Source organism: Panthera uncia, chromosome B4 (genome assembly GCF_023721935.1).
Source record: "Panthera uncia isolate 11264 chromosome B4, Puncia_PCG_1.0, whole genome shotgun sequence".
Taxonomy (NCBI): domain Eukaryota; kingdom Metazoa; phylum Chordata; class Mammalia; order Carnivora; family Felidae; genus Panthera; species Panthera uncia.
The window spans coordinates 109,608,411-109,615,717 of NC_064809.1; the positions used below are offsets into that span (position 1 = coordinate 109,608,411).

A 7,307-nucleotide genomic window follows, 5' to 3' on the forward strand; every position below is an offset into this window, starting at 1 on the left:
TGATAACCTTGCCGTAGCTTGCAGGAGCAGTGGATGATTTCATGTAAAGAAATGAAAATCCCAGCAATACTTGCTCTTGTCACCTACATTGAATAAATTCTTTTAAGGCAGGGCAAGGTCTCCTATCAGTTTCTACCTATATCCTAGATCCCTTTGTCTTCTCTTTGCTTCCAGGGGACTAAAGCATCTTGATTGTTTATTCTCATTCTTGGCTGCCATTGCTTGCAAGTCAGCCTGGGTTTTAAATATCCTCGCAGCTGTACTTTCCAAAACACTGGGATTGTTAAGGCTTTAACTGCAAAAATACAAGGAAATAGAAAGGATTTTTTAAAATTCCAAATAATAGGGATTATTAAAAGCTTGAAAGGCTCTTAAAAGGAATACTGATCATAGGTTTTCTGGTCTACATGAAAATGCAAATGGACCTAGGTCAAAGAGTCCCCTTCCTGAGTTGTTTACTCTGTCTGAATTCAGAGTCTAGACTAAGCTCTGAATCCAAGTTCAGAAGATTCCCATTGGCCCAATGGTGCTGTTAATTCTTTTCAGATTAAGCTTTCTGGTCTTCTCTATCTTCTCTTTTTCTCTGAATCTCAAGCCTATTATCCTTTCATCAGAATTATTCTTGTTTCTTCTGGTCCTTTGCTTCTTTCTGGTAACTTGAAAGAGAAGGACCATCAAGGACCCCTTCTTTAAACTTTAAGAAGTCCTATTCTGACCTAAAACTTAGCCTTTTTGCCCTTCAAAATTCCTGCCTTCTCAACAATATTTATTTCAAATCATCAAGGAATCATTGAGGCTCATTCTTTTAGCTTCTTAATGGTGTTCTGAACATGTGCATAGACTTAATTCTCTTTTGAGACCTCATTAGTATGCTCCATCTAGAGGTTAGCTTCTGAATGTTATCTCTGGTCTCACTAGTTTCCAGAAAGCATAATCCCTTCCTATCTTGTTAAAAAAAAAATCCTACTTTTCCTAGACCCAATTACTATTTTTTTTTTAATCTAAAGGAAACCTTAATGTTCAGTAACTGTACACTTATGGAATGCTTGAAATACCCTAATTTCAAATTACTATTAAGATCCTTTGGTTGTTCTTTCTTAATTATGTACATGTCCCCAGTTTTTTGTTGGTTTGTTTGTTCTTATGTCCTTCCCTTTTCCCAGAAGGTGCTTTTCCAGTATCTTATGATTGTTTTTAAAATATCAAACATAGTAAGCATTACTAGTACTCACAAATACCCAGTTCTCCTTTCCATTTCTGTTTAGGAAAAATTAAAGTTTCCAACCTCCTTCAGTTAGGTGAGAGCAGTAAAATTTCTCTGGCCAATGGAATGTGCATGGGTGTGATGTGTGAACTTCATTGCTGAGGCAATGAAAAACCTCTGAATTTCTCTAATCTGTCTTGTCTCCTATCATGACCACCACTATGCTCCAGAGAGAGGATCTTGTCAGCCTCTCCTTACATGATTGTATGAAACGGAACTGCTGTTCTGTTGACTGATTGTAGACATGTAATGTGAGGAAGAAATAAACTTTTGCTGTGTTAGAAACTGATATTTCAGGGTTAATTTGTTATTGATGTATAACCTATTATCCTGATTAATAAAACCATTATGTTATGAGCAGGCCATAGCAATAACAAGCATTATCTCCATTGGCAGAAGAGGCATAAGTTTCCCTAGGATGTAGCAAGATGATAAATACATTTTGATGTCCATAAACATGGAAGAAATGACTTTTTTTATAAGGATTTTTTTTAAAGCAAGACAACATTTGATTTATTAAACATGGACTAATTCAGAGACTTAATTTTAGCATCTAAAGGTGAATTCTTTTTTTTCTGCTTGAAAATTAGGTTTCTTTTAATAGTACTATTTTCTGTAAAACTTGTTTTATTCCTACCTTGTATTTCTAAGACTTTCGTATCTAAGGAGGCAATCACGTATTTAGAGCTGTAAGAGCAGGTTAGCTTCATGATTCCCACCCACCCATGGGATCTACTATGGCACAGTACAAAGAATTCCAGTGCCATGGATCCATTATGTCCAGAATCTGTCTTGTGTTTTGCCTTCCAAACCTGCCTTGACTGCTTTACTTGTTCATTCCTGAGGCTTTTCCTGATGTCTGGTCTCTGGACTCCACCCTCCATTTAGACCTAATGTTTCGACTTTGCTTTCTTCCCACACCCTCAACTGGGACCCGAGCATCAATCCCACTTTGTTCTTCAGCCAAAAGTTTATTTCCCCTCCCCCATTCCCACACTCAACACTCAACTCCTGGAACCGCTAAACCCAGGCTCCCCACATTCCTAGGAAAAGAGATCAGCAACAGGAGGTCACATAAAAAAGTATGAAGCTCTTGCAGGTAGTAACAGAAGTTATTTTCATGTGTGATTTCAGGAAACCAGTCTCATTTGCTTCAAACTTTTCCACGATCTTAATTATTTCTGGGCTCCCTGGTTGTAGTTTACTTCTTACCGGTATTGTAATCCATCAATCTGTAAATACACTGATATATCCTGATGGTGAGATAGAAATGACAGAGAAGCGTCAGACTGCAAAGTGCTTTATAAAGGACAGTTTTCTTATTTTCCAGATGGGTCAGGGAGGCACAGCTGGAAAGCGAATGTGGGTTTTTATCCAAATCCTGTGCTTTCATTTGTCTTGGCAGCTGCATTCTGAAGAGTGTAGGTCATTAAGAGGACGCAGCACTGTGGGCTGAGCTTCTGTGCAAAGTAGCACTTCAACAGCAGAGCTGTGAGCCTCTTAGACACACGTTATATATTGTCCAGTTTATATAAACCGCTACATAATTCCTATACACAAACAGGGATGCTTCCTACAACATGTAGTTTCACATTTCTTGCATATCCATTTTAATCAGGGTAATTTTGCTGAACTGAATGCTCTCATTTTCGGAGCTTACATGATTATGGCTGCCAATATTACCATAAGAAGAAAAAAATAAATTTATCAAAGTAATTTCTCTGAACGTGTAATGACTTGTTCTTTTTTTCTCTCCTGCCCCAAGTATTCCTCAATACTAATCAAGTGTTAGTATTTTATAAGTATTACTATTAGACAAATTATTTATCCTTTATTATGTTTCCTCCTTCTGATATAAAATCAGTGATGATTTCTAGCAAAGGTTCCTAGTGATTTAAAAAATGCTAATGTTTCATAGCTTAATTCATATTTCTTTTACATTGAAGAGCTTCCTGAAATAGAGAATCATTTTGCAAAATACGATAGATTTAATGTGATTCAGGACCCAAGACACCCCTGTCTTCCTACAGTTGGGAAGACTGTTAAGGTTGGAAAGGGGGAGTCTTCGTTTGGTAGCAGTCTAGCCTCTGCCTGCTTCTTCTGTCTTTATCTTTCCCAGATTCTTTATTTTGTTTTCCTTGGTGCTCCTTATTTGACATTGATCTGTTGACTCTAGGAAGGTATTGTTATCTCCTTGGTATTTGTTTGAAACCGTAATACGCCTCAAACCTTCATTTCAACATAGCATGTGAAGTTGGAACTGCCGTATCCATGAAATCGATTGGTACTCAAACCACAAATGTTAAACCTTAAAATTCAGTCTTGAAAGGAAGGGAAAATTCTGAAACCATCTTGTAATAATACTGTCAATAACTTAGCTATCTTCATGTGTTCTCTGTTTCTTTTATATACGAAGCATGATTATATGTATTTCTATTTCTGTTACCCCACTGTTTTCTTTTTATAATGATGTACTGGAGAAACAGAAAGGACATTCAAAAAACAAGGAGCTGTATTTGTGTCCTTACAGCTATTGGTATATTCCAATGTCAAAGGGATGATAGAGTTTTAGGAACTATTCTGAGCAATTTGCCCACTTACGGCATCTAATAGTGACTACAAAAAAATCAGTAAGGTCCACACCATTCGCTTTTCTTTCTACTCAACACTGTTCTTGTTTTGTTTTGTTTTGTTTCTTTTCCATTCAAGACATACACACAAGATTCAATTGAGAATGATATCTCACACTATGAGGTAGTTAACTGTGTGTAGTTTCTTAAATAATTCATATGTACAGTAACTATAATTAAAGGAAAAATGTAAACTGTGGGAGCAAAAGCATATTTCTCTGTTATTTTGGATCCTCAGCATCCAGCTCATTTTTTTTTTTTGGAACATTGTAAACAGCAAGTAGATATTTGCAAATTTAAAAACTAATTGGTAATACATTGTCAATATATGAGATAGTTCTGCTTTAACTACAGATTCCTCCTCACTGAGTTCCGTAATCATTCCAGAGTCATTTTACACTAAGAAACTGTGATATTCACCTTAGGGTCAGCATCTCTTCTGTGGTGCTGATTCTGTATTATCATCCTGGTTTTTTGTTGTCCACTCATCTATTTTTGCTTTCATTTCCGGTGCCTGACACAGCATGAATCAGGCCACATCTTTTCTTCTCTTTTCTTTCTCTCTTGTTCTCTGTCTTTCTTTCTTAATGAAACACTTCATGAATCTGAGTGTCATCCTTACTCAGGGGCTGTGCTAATCTTCTGTTCCAGTTTTAGTAGATGTGCTGCAGAGCAAGCACAGACTGTTTCTTTCTAGATGGGGTGTTTCCATGTATTACTCCTGCTCTCCTAATTGTGGAAAGAAAGCTCTCATTTGTATGTTGCAATAGCTCAGACTCTGGTCCTACATTCAGTTTTTCTTCATCCATCCTCCTCCTCTCTTGTATTCTTTCTCCTCTCTCTCCACTGGTTCTTTTCCTACCAGCATATATTTGATATTTAGCATACTCAAGATGTATCCATTTTAAGACCAAACACACAGAAGCAAATAAACTACCTTGATATTTGTGACTTTCTAGGTAAGACTTCAGCCTCCTTTTCTTCAAGTCACTTGAAATACCAGTCTACCTGGAATGTCTCTTTTTCCTCTGCTCCTTTCTCTTTTCAACCCACTTCACTAAAGGTATCCTTCATATGGCCTTAATTCTCAAGGTGACTTACATGATACAGAAAGAAAATGTTATAATTGTTAATTATATTTTTATTAATATTCATGTCCTCATTGATACTGGAACTTCACTCGGTCCATAAATCAGAAGGTCACATGTTAAGTCAAATGACGGATCCTGAGGGAAGAGCGAGAGCTACACTATAGAGATGTTTCTATGTTATTTCTGTGTTGCAGTTTTCAATTCCTTGTATGAGTTCTTTATCTGGCATATTAGGAATTATAAGCAGTAACAGTCTAACAGGCTCTCACAAGAAATATGTTAAAAAATGAAATTAATATCTATTTGAAATATATATTTATATCAATTACCATGAAGGTGAAGTTTACCGTAAGTGCTTTGAAATAATAGGTAATATTAGCAAAACATTCAAAACAGCTTTAATATTAGCAAGACCTTTAAAATACATTGACTCATTTTATTCACATTTTTTCTATTTTTTTATATAATATACACAATCCATTGGTACAGTAGAATATGTATATAATCTATAAGTGATTATACATGTTGGTATATGCTCAAATAGTGCTCCCTAATGGAATGCACAATTAAAAATCATATCACCAAACTCAACACCCCGAAAAACAAATAATCCAGGTAATAAATGGGTAAAAGACATGAATAGACACTTTTTTAAAGAAGACATCCAGGGGCGCCTGGGTGGCTCAGTCGGTTAAGCGTCCGACTTTGGCTCAGGTCACGATCTCGCGGTCCGTGGGTTCGAGCCCCGCGTCGGGCTCTGGGCTGATGGCTCAGAGCCTGGAGCCTGCTTCCAATTCTGTGTTTCCCTCTCTCTCTCTGCCCCTCCCCCGTTCATGCTGTGTCTCTGTCTCAAAAATAAATAAACGTTAAAGAAAGAAAGAAAGAAAGAAAGAAAGAAAGAAAGAAAGAAGACATCCAGATGGTTCACAGACACATGAAAAGATGCTCAATATCACTTATCAGGGAAACACAAATCAAAACCATAATGAGATACCACCTCACACCTGTCAGAGTGGCTAACATTAACAACTCAGGCAACAACAGATGTTGGCGAGGATATGGAGAAAGAGGATCTCTTTTGCATTGTTGGTGGGAATGTAAGCTGGTGCAGCCACTTTGGAAAACAGTATGGAGGTTCCTCAAAAAATTAAAAATAGAACTACCCTATGACCCAGCAATTGCACTACTAGGTATTTATCCAAGGGATACAGGTGTGCTGTTTTGAAGGGACATATTCACCCCAATGTTTATAGCAGCACTACGAACAATACTAAAGTATGGAAAGAGCCCAAATGTCCATCGATGGATGAATGGACAAAGAAGATGTATATGTATACAATGGAGTATTACTCGGCAATCAAAAAGAATGAAATCTTGCCATTTGCAACTACATGGATGGAACTCAGGTGTATTATGCTAAGCAAAATTAGAGAAAAGACAAATATCATATGAATTCATTCATATGAGGACTTTAAGATACAAAACAGATGAACATAAGGGAAAGGAAGCAAAAAAAAATATAAAAACAGGGAGGAGGACAAAACATAAGAGGCTTTTAAATATAGAGGACAAACAGAGGGTTGCTGGAAGGATTGTGGGAGGGGGGATGGGCTAAATGGGTAAGGGGCATTAAGGAATCTACTCCTAAAATCATTGTTGCACTATATGCTAACTAAATTGGATGGAAAATAAAAATTTATTAACACTAATTAAAAAAAAATTTAAATTGAAAATAAAAAGCTTTTAGAAGCATCAAAAATATATATGGCCATTTCTGTTATAATTAGATATGTGTTCATATAAATGGTGTGCTTATGCAAAATAACATAATAAAATCCATAAAGATAATGGGTAATTGGGGTTATAGGCACAACATTAAAAAATCTTTGTCCAGTGACACATTAAAAAAAATGGGAATCTAATAAAACCAGTATTTGAGCTTTACATATCTTTAATGGTTAAGAAATACATAAATTCTATAATAAATATGGCACTTTGCTTTGAAAAGTGCCCAGAGTTTACTTGGGGAGTGTGGAAAGCTTTGCAGCTGATACACAATCTTACGGAAGCTTTAAAAAAATGAAGGAGCTCTCTCTGATTATCAGTCCTGTCAATAAACTACATTATAGTTATTTTGAGTATACAATACAGGCAAATTGCTCAGAAGAATGCTTGGCATTTTGTGTTTACTAATCATCATTAGTCTCAGGAAATACAAATTAAAAACACAGTGAGATAGGACTTCACATCTACTAAAATGGCTGAAATGAAAAGGACTGACTATGGCTAGTGCTGGCAAGGATGTAGAACAACTATATTTCT

At 36.3% G+C, this 7,307-nt stretch overlaps 1 pseudogene; it reads right to left on the minus strand.

Annotated features, from left to right (window-relative positions):
• Window positions 1–4,475: 4,475 nt before the first annotated feature.
• Window positions 4,476–4,574, minus strand: LOC125920516 (uncharacterized; annotated as a pseudogene).
• Between the last annotated feature and the right edge of the window lie 2,733 nt (window positions 4,575–7,307).